This window comes from Anomaloglossus baeobatrachus, chromosome 2 (genome assembly GCF_048569485.1).
Source record: "Anomaloglossus baeobatrachus isolate aAnoBae1 chromosome 2, aAnoBae1.hap1, whole genome shotgun sequence".
Classification (NCBI taxonomy): domain Eukaryota; kingdom Metazoa; phylum Chordata; class Amphibia; order Anura; family Aromobatidae; genus Anomaloglossus; species Anomaloglossus baeobatrachus.
Window position 1 is genome coordinate 543,821,842 of NC_134354.1, and position 19,507 is coordinate 543,841,348.

Sequence of the window (19,507 nt, forward strand, 5' to 3'; positions counted from 1 at the left end):
ACGTGGCTATTGGACTTTGCTATAGTCCCACTAGTGCCAAGACATTTGCAGCACGTCTGCCTGCGTTGCACACTCCAACTAATTATAACTAAGCCATTATACTAGCACACACTCAGTGTACCTAGTGGCATCCTATACGTGGCTATTGGACTTTGCTATAGTCCCACTAGTGCCAAGACATTTGCAGCACGTCTGCCTGCGTTGCACACTCCAACTAATTATAACTAAGCCATTATACTAGCACACACTCAGTGTACCTAGTGGCATCCTATACGTGGCTATTGGACTTTGCTATAGTCCCACTAGTGCCAAGACATTTGCAGCACGTCTGCCTGCGTTGCACACTCCAACTAATTATAACTAAGCCATTATACTAGCACACACTCAGTGTACCTAGTGGCATCCTATACGTGGCTATTGGACTTTGCTATAGTCCCACTAGTGCCAAGACATTTGCAGCACGTCTGCCTGCGTTGCACACTCCAACTAATTATAACTAAGCCATTATACTAGCACACACTCAGTGTACCTAGTGGCATCCTATACGTGGCTATTGGACTTTGCTATAGTCCCACTAGTGCCAAGACATTTGCAGCACGTCTGCCTGCGTTGCACACTCCAACTAATTATAACTAAGCCATTATACTAGCACACACTCAGTGTACCTAGTGGCATCCTATACGTGGCTATTGGACTTTGCTATAGTCCCACTAGTGCCAAGACATTTGCAGCACGTCTGCCTGCGTTGCACACTCCAACTAATTATAACTAAGCCATTATACTAGCACACACTCAGTGTACCTAGTGGCATCCTATACGTGGCTATTGGACTTTGCTATAGTCCCACTAGTGCCAAGACATTTGCAGCACGTCTGCCTGCGTTGCACACTCCAACTAATTATAACTAAGCCATTATACTAGCACACACTCAGTGTACCTAGTGGCATCCTATACGTGGCTATTGGACTTTGCTATAGTCCCACTAGTGCCAAGACCTTTGCAGCACGTCTGCCTGCGTTGCACACTCCAACTAATTATAACTAAGCCATTATACTAGCACACACTCAGTGTACCTAGTGGCATCCTATACGTGGCTATTGGACTTTGCTATAGTCCCACTAGTGCCAAGACATTTGCAGCACGTCTGCCTGCGTTGCACACTCCAACTAATTATAACTAAGCCATTATACTAGCACACACTCAGTGTACCTAGTGGCATCCTATACGTGGCTATTGGACTTTGCTATAGTCCCACTAGTGCCAAGACATTTGCAGCACGTCTGCCTGCGTTGCACACTCCAACTAATTATAACTAAGCCATTATACTAGCACACCCCAGTCTACCTAGTGGCATCCTATACGTGGCTATTGGACTTTGCTATAGTCCCACTAGTGCCAAGACATTTGCAGCACGTCTGCCTGCGTTGCACACTCCAACTAATTATAACTAAGCCATTATACTAGCACACACTCAGTGTACCTAGTGGCATCCTATACGTGGCTATTGGACTTTGCTATAGTCCCACTAGTGCCAAGACATTTGCAGCACGTCTGCCTGCGTTGCACACTCCAACTAATTATAACTAAGCCATTATACTAGCACACACTCAGTGTACCTAGTGGCATCCTATACGTGGCTATTGGACTTTGCTATAGTCCTACTAGTGCCAAGACATTTGCAGAGCGCATCTGCCTGCGTTGCACTTTCCAACTAATTATAACTAAGCCATTATACTAGCACACACTCAGTGAACCTAGTGGCATCCTATACGTGGCTATTGGACTTTGCTATAGTCCCACTAGTGCCAAGACATTTGCAGCACGTCTGCCTGCGTTGCACACTCCAACGAATTATAACTAAGTTACATTGTCAGGGATATTTATTCTTTATTATTCTGCTGTTAATAAAGCTAGACCACCACTGCAATCTTCACCACCTCTCAATTTTTACTACCACATTTTCAGTCCACAATCTTGTCGCAATCAACATGAGTGGCAAAATGACAGATGCTGGTGGAAAGGGGAAGAGGCGTGGTGGAAAAGGCAAAAAAGGTTTTGTCAGTGGGGAAGGTGCCAAAGCTCCATTATCATCTGCTGAAGATAGACCATCTACTAGCAAAAGTAAGATGTCTACTACTTATTGTGGACAATCCGATGTGCTCCCTTTTTTACGGACACGAACAAGAGGAACAAAGGTAGATGATGGGCAAAAAAGGAAAATGCTTGAATGGATCTCAAGTGGTCCAACAAGTGCCCTCTCAGCCACTTCAAGTACTGCATCCAAAAAACACCATTCCTCTGAGTTGTCATCCCAATCACACTTGATTTCTCCCAGCTCTGAAGTCTCCATCAGCCCTGCACAGTATGGTGGAACTGAGATGGCTGAGTCTGCAGAGCTGTTCAGTCACACTATAGCCTGGGAATCAGAGGTCTGCTCCCAAGCTACAGTGAGTACAGAACAGGAAATGGTCTGCAGTGATGCCCAGAACCTTTGTGACTCAGATTCAGGCCGTGAGGACCAAGTTTCTGAGCATAATGTTGACCCTTTGTCACAAACTGTAACACCTGTGGTTATAGACAATGAGGAACATACTGATGAAGATGAGACGCAGATACCCGATTGGGATGACAACTTAAATATTCGGTCAGGGCAAGAAGAGGCTCGGTCTGAGGGGGAGGGGAGTGCGAACACAACAATTGATGATGACGTTCTAGATCCCACCTACTGTAAACCCCCAGTCAGGCACTCGAGGAGGTCAACAGAGGCGGTGGAGGAGGATGCAACCGACGACGAAGTTACCTTGCGCCTTCCTGGACAGAGTCGGAGCACTGGTAGCACGTCTACAACTGCATCCTCAGCCACCACTCTGCCTATGAGCATTATTCGGGGTGGATCAACAGGTCGCATGGCCTCTAAGCCTTGCCTAGCCTGGGCCTTTTTTCACATCGAAAAAGATCGCCCAACTCATGTGATATGTAACATTTGTCATGATTCTGTTAGTAGAGGTCAAAACCTCAGCAGTTTGACAACTTCTTCCATGAATCGTCACATGAATAAATATCATAAGTCCCGGTGGGAAGCTCACCGTGCTGCAATGCCGGCTAGGGGAGCGAACCATCCACCGCCCGCCCCTTCCAGTGCATCCGCGCGCTCTTCATCTTCTAGGACTGTGGGGACAGCTGTCACACCTGTTTTTCCACGCAAAACTTCCACCACTGTAACCGCAACAGGCAGTTTGCTTGTAAGGTCGTCAGTTGGTTTGGAAGGGGAAACAAGTGAGTGTGTACAGCTCTCTCAGACATCGATAGCACCAACGTTGGATGAAGGCAACATCATGTCTCCGCCTGCACTTTCCTCACAAACCTGCATTTTTCCAGGGACACCCTACTCAACACCGTCTACACACAGCAGCCAGATCTCTGTCCCTCAGATGTGGTCAAATAAAAGGCCACTTCCTCCGACCCATGACAAAGCTAAGAGGTTGACTCTATCCCTCTGTAAGCTGTTGGCTACCGAAATGCTGCCTTTCCGCCTAGTGGACACACAGGATTTTAGAGACCTTATGTCTGTCGCTGTGCCCCAGTACCAGATGCCTAGTCGCCACTACTTCTCTAAGAAAGGTGTGCCCGCGCTACACCAGCATGTCGCACACAACATCACCGCTTCCTTGAGAAACTCTGTGTGTGAACGGGTGCATTTCACCACCGATACTTGGACCAGTAAGCATGGACAGGGACGTTACATGTCGCTGACTGGGCACTGGGTAACTATGGTGATAGATGGTGAAGGGTCTGCTGCACAAGTCTTGCCGTCCCCACGACTTGTGTGTCAATCCTCTGTCTGTCCAAGTTCCGCCACAGCTTCTGCATCCTCCACCTCATCTGGGTCCTCCACCTCCGCCCCAAGCCTGCCTGGTCAGGCCACCAGCGTTCTCACTGCGCAGAAGGAATCACGCACGCCTCATTACTATGCTGGCAGCCGAGCGCAACGGCATCAGGCGGTCTTTAGCTTGACATGTCTTGGTAATAAGAGTCACACAGCTGAGGAGTTGTGGTCAGCTCTGCGGTCCGAGTTTAATAAATGGTTGTCTCCACTCAACCTGCAGCCTGGTAAGGCCGTGTGCGACAATGCTGCAAACCTGGGTGCGGCCCTTCGCCTGGGCAAGGTGACACACGTACCTTGTATGGCTCACGTGTTGAACCTTGTCGTGCAGCAATTTTTAACACACTATCCCGGCCTAGATGGCCTTCTGAACAGGGCACGAAAACTGTCTGCTCACTTCCGGCGTTCAAGCGCCGCAGCTGAGCGACTTGCATCGCTACAGAAGTCTTTCGGCCTGCCGGTTCATCGCCTGAAATGCGATGTGGCGACACGCTGGAATTCAACTCTCCACATGTTACAGCGACTGTGGCAGCACCGCAGAGCCCTGGTGCAATACGTCATGACGTATAGCCTGGGCCAACGAGATGCAGAGGTGGGGCAGATCACCCTGATGGAGTGGTCTCAGATCAAGGACCTATGCACCCTTCTGCACAGTTTCGACATGGCGACGAATATGTTTAGCTCTGACAATGCCATTATCAGCATGACGATTCCAGTCATTTACATGCTGGAGCACACGCTAAACACTATTCGGAGTCAGGGGGTGGGACAACATGAAGGGGAGGAACTACAGGAGGATTCATATGTGCAAGGGACAACAACATCACCAAGGTCCAGACGTTCATCATCACCAACGCAGCAGGCATGGGACCATGGGGAACAGGGATCGACAAGGGCGCATAGTAGCAGGCGAAATGTTGAGCAAGGTGCAGGAGAACATGAAGAAATGGAGGACGAACTGTCCATGGACATGGAAGACTCAGCGGATGAGGGAGACCTTGGTCAAATTTCAGTTGAAAGAGGTTGGGGGGAGATGTCAGAGGAAGAAAGAACGGGTAGCACCTCTATGCCACAAACACAGCGTGGACTTGGTCCGCATGGCTGCGCAAGACACATGAGTGCCTTTTTGTTGCACTACCTCCAACATGACAGTCGTATTGTCAAAATTAGAAGTGATGATGACTACTGGATTGCCACACTATTAGATCCCCGGTACAAGTCCAAATTTTGTGACATAATTCCAGCCATAGAAAGGGACGCACGTATGCAGGAGTATCAGCAGAAGCTGTTACTCGATCTTAGCTCGGCTTTTCCACCAAACAACCGTGCAGGTGCAGGGAGGGAATCTCCCAGTTGTAACTTGACAAACATGGGACGGTCTCGTCATCTTCACCAGTCTACCCGTACCAGTAGGACCGTATCTGGTGCCGGTAACAGCAATTTTATGGAATCTTTTCATAATTTTTTTAGACCCTCTTTTGCAAGGCCACCAGAGACAACAAGTCTGACACATACTCAATGGCTGGAGAGGATGATACAGGAGTATCTCCAAATGAACATCGATGCCATGACTGTGCAACTGGAGCCTTGCTCCTTTTGGGCTTCAAACATAGAAAAATGGCCAGAGCTCTCCAGTTACGCCTTGGAGATTTTGTCGTGTCCAGCTGCCAGCGTTGTCTCTGAACGTGTATTCAGTGCTGCTGGGTGTGTGCTGACAGATAAGCGCACGCGTCTGTCCAGTGACAATGTGGACAGACTGACGTTCATCAAAATGAACAAGTCATGGATCCAGAAGGAATTTACTACCCCTGTGTCATCCTGGGGAGAGTAAATGCTTGTGGATTTGGAATGTGCTTGATGCAAATCAAAACATCCTGTTTGCAACTAGGGCCCAAGTGCTGCCACTGATGGGGTGGGTGTCTGTGTGGCCCAATTTTTGGAAAAAAGGGAGACTCCGCTTGGAGTAACCCTTGCTTACATTGTTTTTAAAAGAAGCCAAGATGAACAAGTCATGGTTCAGCAAAGACTTTGCTACCTACCCCGGTGTCATCCTGGGGACGGATAAGAATGGCGTATTTTTGAATGTGCTTGATGCAAATCAAAACATCCTGTTTGCAACTAGGGCCCAAGTGCTGCCACTGATGGGGTGGGTGTCTGTGTGGCCCAATTTTTGGAAAAAAGGGAGACTCCGCTTGGAGTAACCCTTGCTTGATGTGTTTTTAAAAGAAGCCAAGATGAACAGAGCTGGGATCAGCAAAGACTTTGCTACCTACCCCGGTGTCATCCTGGGGACGGATAAGAATGGCGTATTTTTGAATGTGCTTGATGCAAATCAAAACATCCTGTTTGCAACTAGGGCCCAAGTGCTGCCACTGATGGGGTGGGTGTCTGTGTGGCCCAATTTTTGGAAAAAAAGGGAGACTCCGCTTGGAGTAACCCTTGCTTGATGTGTTTTTAAAAGAAGCCAAGATGAACAGAGCTGGGATCAGGAAAGACTTTGCTACCTACCCCGGTGTCATCCTGGGGACGGATAAGAATGGCGTATTTTTGAATGTGCTTGATGCAAATCAAAACATCCTGTTTGCAACTAGGGCCCAAGTGCTGCCACTGATGGGGTGGGTGTCTGTGTGGCCCAATTTTTGGAAAAAAAGGGAGACTCCGCTTGGAGTAACCCTTGCTTGATGTGTTTTTAAAAGAAGCCAAGATGAACAGAGCTGGGATCAGCAAAGACTTTGCTACCTACCCCGGTGTCATCCTGGGGACGGATAAGAATGGCGTATTTTTGAATGTGCTTGATGCAAATCAAAACATCCTGTTTGCAACTAGGGCCCAAGTGCTGCCACTGATGGGGTGGGTGTCTGTGTGGCCCAATTTTTGGAAAAAAAGGGAGACTCCGCTTGGAGTAACCCTTGCTTGATGTGTTTTTAAAAGAAGCCAAGATGAACAGAGCTGGGATCAGGAAAGACTTTGCTACCTACCCCGGTGTCATCCTGGGGACGGATAAGAATGGCGTATTTTTGAATGTGCTTGATGCAAATCAAAACATCCTGTTTGCAACTAGGGCCCAAGTGCTGCCACTGATGGGGTGGGTGTCTGTGTGGCCCAATTTTTGGAAAAAAAGGGAGACTCCGCTTGGAGTAACCCTTGCTTGATGTGTTTTTAAAAGAAGCCAAGATGAACAGAGCTGGGATCAGCAAAGACTTTGCTACCTACCCCGGTGTCATCCTGGGGACGGATAAGAATGGCGTATTTTTGAATGTGCTTGATGCAAATCAAAACATCCTGTTTGCAACTAGGGCCCAAGTGCTGCCACTGATGGGGTGGGTGTCTGTGTGGCCCAATTTTTGGAAAAAAAGGGAGACTCCGCTTGGAGTAACCCTTGCTTGATGTGTTTTTAAAAGAAGCCAAGATGAACAGAGCTGGGATCAGGAAAGACTTTGCTACCTACCCCGGTGTCATCCTGGGGACGGATAAGAATGGCGTATTTTTGAATGTGCTTGATGCAAATCAAAACATCCTGTTTGCAACTAGGGCCCAAGTGCTGCCACTGATGGGGTGGGTGTCTGTGTGGCCCAATTTTTGGAAAAAAAGGGAGACTCCGCTTGGAGTAACCCTTGCTTGATGTGTTTTTAAAAGAAGCCAAGATGAACAGAGCTGGGATCAGGAAAGACTTTGCTACCTACCCCGGTGTCATCCTGGGGACGGATAAGAATGGCGTATTTTTGAATGTGCTTGATGCAAATCAAAACATCCTGTTTGCAACTAGGGCCCAAGTGCTGCCACTGATGGGGTGGGTGTCTGTGTGGCCCAATTTTTGGAAAAAAGGGAGACTCCGCTTGGAGTAACCCTTGCTTACATTGTTTTTAAAAGAAGCCAAGATGAACAAGTCATGGGTCAGCAAAGACTTTGCTACCTACCCCGGTGTCATCCTGGGGACGGTTAATTATGGGGTATTTTTGAATGTGATTGATGCAAATGTAGCTGTGAAGTGTACAACTAGGGCCCAAGTGCTGCCACTGATGGGGTGGGTGTCTGTGTGGCCCAATTTTTGGAAAAAAAGGGAGACTCCGCTTGGAGTAACCCTTGCTTGATGTGTTTTTAAAAGAAGCCAAGATGAACAGAGCTGGGATCAGGAAAGACTTTGCTACCTACCCCGGTGTCATCCTGGGGACGGATAAGAATGGCGTATTTTTGAATGTGCTTGATGCAAATGTAGCTGTGAAGTGTACAACTGGGGCACAACTGCTGCCACTGAAGGGGTGGGTGTGTGTGTGGCCCAATTTTTGGAAAAAATGGAGACTCCGCTTGGAGTCACCTTGCGGTGTTTTACATGATTTTAGAAGGGCGTGCCATGCCTATATCTGTGTGTCCTCCTCTTTTTCCTTGTCCAGCTGTTTTGTTTTCGCATGAGTATATGTCCTTGTCACTTTCCAATGTGTTTGAGTTGTTTGTCACCTTTAGGACACCTTTGAGGGTGTTTTCTAGGTGTTTTTCTGTGTTTGTGATTGCCTGCCATTGTTTCCTATGCAGTTCGAGTTCGGTTCGTCGAACGTTCGACGAACCGAACTCGAACGGGAGGTCCGTTCGGCGAACCAACCTCGAGCCGAACCGCGACCGGTTCGCTCATCTCTAGTTATAAGCTTTTATTTACATAACATGGATAACCGACAGAACTTCTGTCAGGGACTGTATGTTACTGATGGTAGCCTTTGTTGCAGTATTCCCAGCTCTATGCAGGTCATTCTCTAGGTCCCCCCATGTGGTTCTGGGATTTTTACTCACCGTTCTTGTTATCATTTTGACCCCACGGGGTGAGATCTTGTGTGGAGCCCCAGATCAAGGGAGATTATCAGTGGTCTTGTATGTCTTCCATTTTCTTATTATTGCTATTATTGCTCCCACAGTTGATTTCATTATACCAAGCTCCTTGCCTATTGCAGATTCAGTCTTCCCAGCCTGGTGCAAGGCTACAATTTTGTTTCTGGTGTCCTTCGACAGCTCTTTGGTCTTCACCATAGTGGAGTTTGGAGTGTGACTGTTTGAGGTTGTGAACAGGTGTCTTTTATACTGATAACAAGTTCAAACAGGTGCCATGCCTACAGGTAATGAGTGGAGGACAGAGGAGCCCCTTAAAGAAGTTACAGTTCTGTGAGAGTCAGAAATCTTGCATGTTTTTAGATAACTAAATAATTATTTTCCACCATAATTTGCAAAAAATATCTTGCAAAATCAGACAAGGTGATTTTCTGAATTTGTTTTCTCATTTTGTCTCTCATAGTTGTGGTCTACCTATGATGTCAATTACAAGCCTCTCTCATCTTTTTAAGTGGAATAACTTGCACAATTGGTGGCTGCTTATATACTTTTTTCCCCACTGTACATTGAAGAAAAATGTGAGCTGCACCTTACTATGATCTTTATAAGGCAGAACATATAAGTCAACAGCAGTTGATTAATTGACTTTATTTATTTATTTTTTACATCACTCACCTTGCAGTATAAGGCCCTGGGCCCACGGAAGAAAATACCTGCGGATTTTTCTGCGGAACACCTGCAGATTTTCTAGCTTTTCCAGAAACATCCCCAGGTTTGCTCAAGTACACAAACTCCCCATGTGATTTGGTGTGTGCTGTTTATATTCTGCGAATTTTGCACGTGCGGAAAATGCTGCGGAATTTCCGCTGCTGCAAAACATTACATGTCAATTATCCCTGTGGATTTTCATGCAGATTTCCTGCCTTTTTGCTATGGAGATACAGGGAGAAATGCATGAATTCTGCACATTTCCCATAGGTTTTCCGCAGCAATTCCGCATGAAATCTGCATAAATGGATAGCTGCGGATTCTGGGGAGCTGCTGGGTGACCCTGCGGAAACACCTGCAGAGAAATCCACAGGTATTTTCTTCCGTGGGCACAGGGCCTAAGTGTTGCAATTTTTATTTATATTTTTTGTATGGTGTTCACTAAAGGGGTTAACTAAGGTGACAGTTTTTGAGATCAAGTTGTACTGGATGCAGTGATACAAAATATGTGCACTTTTTAAATGTATTTTTTGTTGTTACATAAATATATGTATTTATTGGTTTAATAATTTTTTTTAGTTCTATATTTTCTAATTTTTTGTAACCTTTTTGCAATTTTCACATTTTTTCTTTTATTACGCTGAACATTGGTATAATGTATTGCAATGCACAAGCATTGTAAGGGCTCATGCACACGTAACTGCTGTTTTTTAAGCAGCGATTTGACAGCACATGTGCGCTTCAAATCGCTGCAGAATGAATGCAGTATTTTTGTTAAAAAAAGCCGATTTCATGCGCTCGGGATGCTGCCTCCACCATAGATAGAGTGGGAGCTGCATCCAGAACACAGAAATAATTGACATGATGCTTTTATGAACGCACGGATTTTGGTCAAAATTTTAGCACCCAAATCGCTGCGTTCTTAAAAGCAACGTGCGCATGTCTCATGCACAATCTTCATAGATTGTGCAGGAGACGCAGGACGCATACATTTACACTGCAGTGCAATACACAGCGTAAATGCATGCTATTACGCAATGTGCGCATGAGCCCTTACACTGACTGAACACCTGTTAGACCATGCTCATGGAATGGTCTAACAGGCCACTGTACTCAGCCAACCTGGAGGCCATCATTTCATCTTGGGTTACCATAGAAATGATCAGGCTTCTGTGATCACATCACAGGAATCCCGATTAGATGCGAAATGGAGTCCACTCCCTCTTTTAGCCTCCTAAATGCAAAGATTGCTTTTGATTGCTGTATTTAGGGGCTTAAACAGCCAGGAACTATGCAGGATCTGGCCCTGGCAATAAAAGGTAAGAGTCCCATGGCAGAGATTGTGATCGCCATAATGTAAGTTTGTCATATGTCTTGAACCCCTATCTAACCATGCCATAAACATATTTCAAAGGTCATGAAGGGGTTAATTGTCTCACTGCTGATCAAACATCCTGCAATAATGAGCCATTATATAGCATTTTACCAATCAGTGTAACACTGACAAAACACCTGTTAGATGTTAGGCCCTGCTCATGGCAGGCGTACCAGGTTACAATACCTAGTGTGTGGTGGTGATGGGGTGAGAGAGGAGGAACCATCACACTCACAATCTTCTAAATGCCACAATCACTATTGATTTAATTATAAAGACAGGTAAACTACAAGAGACGGTGCCTTTTTACCCCAGAATTCAGGTAAAAATCAATTTATTAATTTACCCAAGTTGAGTTGTATACTTCAGAACAAAGAGTTGGAACAACTATTGTTAAACACCGAGACATCCCAACTATCTTAGCAAAAACTGAAAAAAGTCAAAAGGACATGTTTTATTGACAGCCCCCAACAGTTTACCAAGAACTTTGCCATACTGACTACACCCCCTATACTGAAATGCTGAAACTGCGCCACTTTCATGCTTCCGATGTTGCAGTGCATAATACCTAATTCATGGCTCAGATATTCTCCATAATATATTGAATCACATTACAAGGACTTAACTTTGCAAAAATGTCGATCCAAATGGGAGTTGAGTATGATATGCATAATTTTTCAATAATTGTATCTTTCTAAATGGTGCAATATTTATTTTATGTACAGGTTTTGTTTAGATGACTAACTCTAGCATTGAAGAGCGATCTGTTACTTTACCTTATGAATTTGTAGGATTGGCTTTTGCAGGCTCATTCAGTCATTGATAATCTGCACAGTGATTCACTTTCATATCGGTTTTGCAGCAATTGACTGTGTTTGAGCATAATTTATAGTTCTATACACTTCACAATTCATTCTGCTATTTCTTTTTGTAGTAACATCACTAAACATCAATGACCCAGTTTCCCTAACAGCTATACGTGCCCACTTGACAACACTGGCTTTACCATGTTTGAAAAATGATGTGATATGTTTTCCATCACAATCCCATCTTTTCTTTCTTTATATTTCTCTCTTAATAAAATCTCGCACATATTAATTTTAGTTTTATTTGTCTAAAACTAGACAGATTTATTAGAAGTCTTTTAAAAAGGCAAAAAAAAATTATGCTCCTGAATGTTATCCTTGGTTAGCATCTTGAGAAAATCCCACTGGGTTTACATATATGATTGTACCTCTTGATTGTAGGCTTTGATAATCTCCCCTCTATAAAATTGTCCTTGGTTTTATATAGATTAAATAATATGGTATACCTTGGAGACAGCTATCCCTTAAAACCAACCTTAAAGATTCTGATAGAAGCATCGGTGCTTCACACAACCACTATAAATCCACTTCATACAAATAGTCTAATGACATCATTGCTTCACACAGCCAAAATAAATCCCCTTAATATAAATATGGTAATTAGAGATGAGCCGATCTGCCAAAATTCAAACCTGTGTATTCACAAAGACTTTACTAGAAATTCAAGTTGCTGAAAAGTTACTTGTGAACTTAATGTCCTTTTTTATGCAATGGGTTTCTCCAGATGGGGAAAGATACCGTATTTTACGTTTTATAAGACGCACCAGATTATGAGACGCACCCCAAATTTAGAGATAAAAAAGGTAAAAAATAATAAAAATGGGGTCTGTCTTATACTCCGGTGTTGTCTTACTGTAGGGCGGCAGCAGTGGTGGTGAAGCGGGGTCACAGGAGGCAGAGGTTGTGCTGGCAGCCACGGCGGGTCCGTGGTGGCAGCAGCGGAGGGTCAGTGGCGTCAGCGGCGGTGGGTCAGTGGCATTAGCAGCAGCGGGTCAGTAGTGGCAGCAGCGGCGGTGGGTCAGTGGTGGAGCAGGCGGGTGCGGTGAGTGTCCCAGTCTGTCCGCAGTCCCGGTTCAAATGATGGTGCCTGGAGCAGCGCATGCGTAGATGGAGCTCTCATCCAAGGGCTCCATCTGCGCACAAGCTTACTCCCGGTGCGGCGAGTGCGCAGATGGAGCTCTCATGCAAGAGCTCCATCTGCGCACCCACTGACTCTCGGCACCATCATTTTAAACTGGGACCGCGGACACACTGGGACACCTGCCGCACAGCCACTGCAATCCGCACAGCCACCCGCCCGCACGCAGAGTGACAGCCAGCAGGGCACCCGCCCACCCGCACAGAGAGGCAGCTGGTCTCCAGGACAGAGAGGCAGTCGGCACTGACAGGCACCCAGCTGCCCACACGCAGCCACAGGCACCCGGCCACCCGCATGCAGCCACAGGCATCCGGCCGCCCAAATGCACCCAGTCGCTGAAAAGACAGCCCCCCCAGTAAACTATATTCAGATTTTAAGATGCACTCCTCATTTTCCTCCAAATGTTTGGGAGGAAAAGTGCGTCTTATAATCTGAAAAAATACGGTAATATACGTAGCATAAAAGTAGTTTACAATACTTATGTCTGCTACTTCATGACCACTTTTTGGTCCTCCACACCTCCATTATTCTGCATCTCTGACACGGTGTTCACTGAACAGCAGGCAAAGAGCAGTGCAACCAACCACAGAGATGAGCATCGAAGAGACTTTTTTTTTTTTTTTCTTACCTTTTCATTGACCTGAGGCTTAATTTGCATAAAGCGAATGACAAAATAATTGGTATTCTAAAGAATACGGATTTTTGTAACATGTCAAAGGAATAGAATTCCACTTGTATAAATTCCCTCATTTTTTATCGTAATGTCAATCGAATTTTTTTTATAGATGAAATAATTTACCAAAAGTCAAATTCAGGAGACTCACTGAAATTTAAATGGGAAGTTTGATTTACATTACATTTATTTAAAGCGAACCAATCACCAGGATTTTCCTATATAACCTAAAGCCAGTGCTATACTAGAGCTATCATGCTGATTCTATACATACCATTAGTAGTCAGTAGAGATGAGTGATGTTCGAGTCGAATGGTTCGCCAATTTCATGTTCGAGTGATTTTGGTGGGTGTTCGAGTTGTTCGACGAACTTGAACGATTTGCTAAAAGTTCGGCAGTTCGAGTTACGTTCGAGAACGGTTCGATCACCAAAAGCGTGGCTTTTCACAGTAAGTAAGTGCGCATGTTGCGTATCTGCATGCATCCTGCGCCCCCAGCACAATCCCTCTCTCTTTCCTACTCACCGATCACGGGCGCCTCGCTGCACGGCTGTCACAAATCTCTGGCGGCTTTTCCTCTTTTGAAAATGGCTGCCGCTTCATTATTCAATCAGGTATTCCATGCCTCCCCCGCCCACTGGCGGTTGCAGTCAGACACGCCCCCACGATGAGTGACAGCTGTCTCACTGCAACCAATGAGTGAAGAGCTGTGGAAAGAAAGCGCAATAGGCTCTTACCCCAATATATGCGGGGTGAGGTCAGGGAGCAATAATACTCACCAGATGGAGTTGTGAAAGTCACAACTACAGTAAACGCATGGAAGACTTGATCATGGCAGCAGCAACCCAAGCGGCAGATAACAGAGAGAGGTAGAGGAGGGTTTTCATATGCCACGCCAATGATCACTGTTCAATTGATATGATTAATGTATCTTTATTTTTCACAGGTCTACGCGTTTCAGGAGGCTCAGCTGCCTTCCTCAGGGGCGTCAGGCACAAGAAAACATCAAATCTCAGAGGGTTTTTTTTACACTGATGCATCAGCTGATTGTATAAAAGCCATTTATACAATCAGCTGCTGTGTCATGGGATTCAGGCCCTTGAGCCTGACACATCATCTGATCGCTTTGCCTTCCAGCAAACCGATCAGATGATATTGGATCCGGATTGGACGGCGAGGGACCCTTGACCCAGGATTACTGCAGAGGGGGGTTCTTTATTTCAATAAAGATGGAGTTACTAATTGTGTTGTGTTTTATTTCTAATAAAAAATATTTAGCTGTGTGTTGTGTTTTTTTTTATCTGTACTAGAAATTCATGGTGGCCATGTCTAATATTGGCGTGACACCAAGAATTTTGGGCTTAGGGCCAGTTTATAATACACAGCTAGCCCTAACCCCATTATCACCCAGCGAGCCACCCGTTACCAGGGCAGCTGGAAGAGTTGGATACAGCGCCAGAAGTTAGACTTCTTTAATCCTAACCATTGATGTTATGGTTCTGATTAAGGAAGTCTAACTTCTGAAACGCGTCAACTGCGTGTTTATAACTTGCAGCACTATGTTTTTTAATTAGTTTTCAATAAAATGGAATTTTAAGAAAAGCCCCCTTTTTTTAATTATTTCATGAATTTCATGAAATAATTAAAAAAAAATTTGACATGGGCTTCGCCCCATTTTTGTGTCCAGCCAGGTACAACTAGGCAGCTAAAGATTGGAATCCACAGCACAGGTTGGCCCGAGCTTTCTGGGCCCCTCTGCTGAGAATTGCAGTCCGTAGCCGCCCCAGAAAATGGCGCTTTCATAGAAGCGCCATCATCTGGCGCTGTATCCAACTCTTCCAGCAGCTCTGAAGCTGGGTGGCTTGCTGGGTAATTATGAGTTAATACTAGCTTTGTTTTACTAGCTAGTATTAAGCCAGAGATTCTTAATGTCAGGCAAGTTTGACCCGGCCATTAAGAATCTCCAATAAAGGGTTTAAAAAAAAGACACTACACAGAGAAAAAATACTTTAATAGAAACACAGACACACTTAGAGACTCCATGTTTATTACTCCCTGTCACCCTTCCACGATCCTGGTCTTCTGTCTTCTTTCTCCTTCAACCTATGCAGCTCTGTTGCATCAGACAGCACTGCATGGGAGGAAGACGCTGCTGCTTTGTGCAGTCGAATCACTCCAGAGTGAGCAGAGGCAGCGGGCTGTAAGTGGTGACGTCACCGCTGCCACAGTTGCTAAAATAATCTGACAGGTGGTCACTATAGCAACGGTGCTCCGATCACGTGATTCCCGGTGCTGCAATTCACCAGCTGTGGCAGCCAGTCCTTGCATGTGGGCTGACTCTGTAAAGAGCGCCCACATGCAGGAACGGGGAAGCCGACTATGTGCCAGAGCATCTCGCCGGTACACGGAGATGCACAAATGAGCACCGTGTACCAGAGAGATGCACTGACAGGACCTAGCATGACGTCTAGCCATGTGACCAGTCTGTAGCCAATGAGATAACACACATATGACTGGTCACATGCTATTTTGACGTCACGGAAGGTCCTGTCATCAGTACTGGTTACCGGGAGGACGCAGTGATTATCGGAAGGAAAAGCATCTGGAGACAGAGTGCAGGACGTGTCCCTGGGACCTGTAAGTGTAATGGCAATGTTTAATAACTATATGTGTACATGTATAATGTGTTTTTATGTGTTTGTGTATGCCTGCCATTGTTTTCAATGGGGTTCGAGTTGGTTCGTCAAACGTTTGTCGAATGTTCGACGAACTTGTCCTCCGTTCGACGAACTGAACCAAACTCGAACTCTGGGGGGGTGGCTCATCTCAAGTAGTCAGCTCGGATATATAGGTTTTTAAATACAAGCAAAAAAAGTTACAGAAATGCACTGCTCTTTGATTTGCATCCGCTGCCAAATAGCTAATATTTTGGTTTGGGTTTTGCTAACTATTCCCGCCCCTGTCTGCTGTGCCTGGCCTCTGTAGATGCTAGAATGTATGGGCGCCTTCCAGGTATGAGTCGTTTCTGTCATGTGATAAGGGCGTGTTAGAAATGCAGCCCATACAGCATAGCTTCTACAAATGCCAGGCAGGCAGGAAGGGTCAGAAATAGATAACAAAACCCGACCCACATATTAGCTATTCGGCAGCTGCTACCAATCAAAAAGCTGTACATTTCTGTAACTTTATTTGCTGGTATTTCAAAGACTATACTTCTGAGCTGACCACTAAACGTATGTATAGAATCTGCATGGTAACACCAGTATAGCACTGACATTAATTTATATAGGAACATCCTGGTGATTGGTGCACTTTAATATGAATTTAATGAACTGTGGTTGCCATTAAAAATCCATTTGTTATGGCTATTTGGTCTCCTGAACCCAATTAATAGTAAACAGAGGGAATAAAAAAATGTAATGTCATACTCCCTCCACCTTCTTCTAGCCTGTTAATCCTCCACAGGTTTCCAAAAGGACCCATTCTGTTACAGTACCAGTTACTTCCTCAATGTTCACTTATGCAATATGCATCCTTCATCACTAAGCCTTGACACACATTCTGACCTCATTGTATTGGAATTTGTGTAGGCCCACACAGTATAATTGAGTGGCACACGTCATGAAATGAAGGCTTAGAGAATATCTTAAACACTAGTGAGCAGTGGAAAGGACAACCCAGAGTATTTTAGCACTGAAGGAGCTGGGAACTGCGGTGCCATCGACAGGTAAGTGGCTAGGTAAGTATAGTACTTTACTGATTTATAACCCCTAACCATATGAAATAAGCAAAATGGTGACGGGTTCTTGGTCATTTGCTGGATTCATGCAGATTGAATTCTCAAAAATGTAGAATTGCTAGAATTAATAAATTTTGTTGAATTCTAAACAAATGTGTTTCTTTTGGAATCAATGTGATATTCTTTTGTATTTTTGCTGCCTTTCCAAAAGCACTCAGGCCATCCAGCATATTAATCTATCTCTGCTGCCCTGTTCAATCAGCACTGTAATTTTGCTTGCAGCGGTAGCAATAACAAGAGACATGAGTAAAAAGAGTTGGATGTTTCTTTTAAAGGGGCACCCTCAAGTTTGGACATTAGGGGTCCAACCGCAGTACTGAGCTATCTCCCTAGTTCCTAAGAACAATTGGGCTCCCATGGTTCAGAATCCCAGTGATCAGAAAGTAATCCACTACAATTGTGTATTCTAAAAGGGAATCTTTCAGCAGGTTTTTGCCATTTAATCTGAGGACAGCATGATGTAGAGGTTAAAACACTAAATTTAGTGTTGTGTCAATTTTTAGGTTGAGTGCTGTTGCTTACTTACAATGAAGGTTTTCTCATCAGTAGGTTATCTGTCATGATTGACTCCTGGCTCAGCTGGAGCTGAGCCTTTTTTTTAGTTTTACTTCTGATGCAAGTCACGTTAGGGGTTAATCCTTTCTGCCTCGTTCTGGAGGTCAGGCTGCTTTATTAGGGCACTGTTTCTTTTGGACTTCGCCAGTGATACTTCTGGCTCTGCTGTGTTCTGCTCTTGAGTGACCTGTTGTCTGCCCTTCCCCCTCCTGACCTCCGTGTTCACCTGACCTGTTAACCTCCTCTGTTGTCTGTTTCCATCAGTGTCTCTCCCGCTGTCTCCCTGTTCGTTCCTTATCTGTTTACCTTTATTCTGTCTTGTCTTCCCACTTCCCCTCGCTTCTAGGCTCTGATTTCCCGGCTACTGACTATTTGCTTCCCTCTGACTACGTTTAGACTTTGCCCTTGTGTACTTACAAGACCTCATGTTGTGACACGGCTTTCTGACGATTCTACTGCCATCTGGTGGGCTTTACTAGTATTACCTCTGCTAGGGAATTCCCTGCTCATACGTTTCCTCCACTTTTACGCCCCCTAGTGGTTTACCAGCTAACTACCTTCTCAGATAGTTTCAGGAATCCTCTCAGTCCCACATTACTGCGCTGTACTGCTATTGTACATCTTAGAGTACAGCGTGACATTATCACTTCCCAGACAAGGTCTCACACTCCTGCTAGATCGACCATGCTTTCTTCTTTGATAAGCAGCTCACTGTCAATAGACAATGTACAAACAAAGAGAAACCAAGGGAAAAATTGTGAAAACATACCCTGCTGTAACTAAATAAAAGCATCAAAAACAGTGTTTACTAAGTACCCTATGTTTATATGCACTATGCTTTTATTTAGTTACAGCAGGGTATGTTTTCACAATTTTTCCCTTGGTTTCTCTTTGTCTAATGGCCAGTGTGAACATGAGCTCACAAGTTCCATGTATACCATCTCATACTCCGGCTCATTTTTTTGTTTTTAATGTACAAACAAAACTGTGGTCTGGGCTGGGTTAGAATTCTGAGCTCTACTACATGCTACATCTAAAAACTCCGATTGGGTCACAATTGTTTCAATCAAAAAGCTAAGTGATACATTGTTGGAATCAGGCTGTCTTTTCCTACATTATGCTGGTATCAAATGAGTAAGCAAAAGTGTGTTGTAACTAGATATAAGCGATCCTGAGAAGGATCATATTGGTTTAGGGTTGTCGAACACAACTGAGATCACTGATCCGATCGGCGATCCTAGTATCCGATTGTCAATGCAAGCCGAACCCAGTAAATTGAATGAGAGGCAAAAGTGATGTGTTGTAAAATGGTGTAGGGGGACTGTAAAAGAAAGAAAATAAAAAAGAGTTAAAGCAGTATATACTTAAGGAATCTCCTCATGGCTGCAGCACTACGTTTGGGGCCGATACTTATCCCTCATCCATATTCACTGCATTCCCCGCCCACTGGCATCTTTGATTGGCTGACGTTGCCCCTTCCTCTGAGACAGCGTTTGTGATTGGCTGGAATCACAAACACTGTCTGTGTCCTTATACTAGTGATCAATAAATAAATACATTTAAAAAATGGTGTAGGGTCCTCTGTATTGATAACAGCACAAATAAACCCATGGCTACAGGCTGCAGCCCCCAGCCATGTGCTTATCGTGGCTGTGTATCAACATAACAAGAACCTCATGCAGCTTTTTAAATAAAA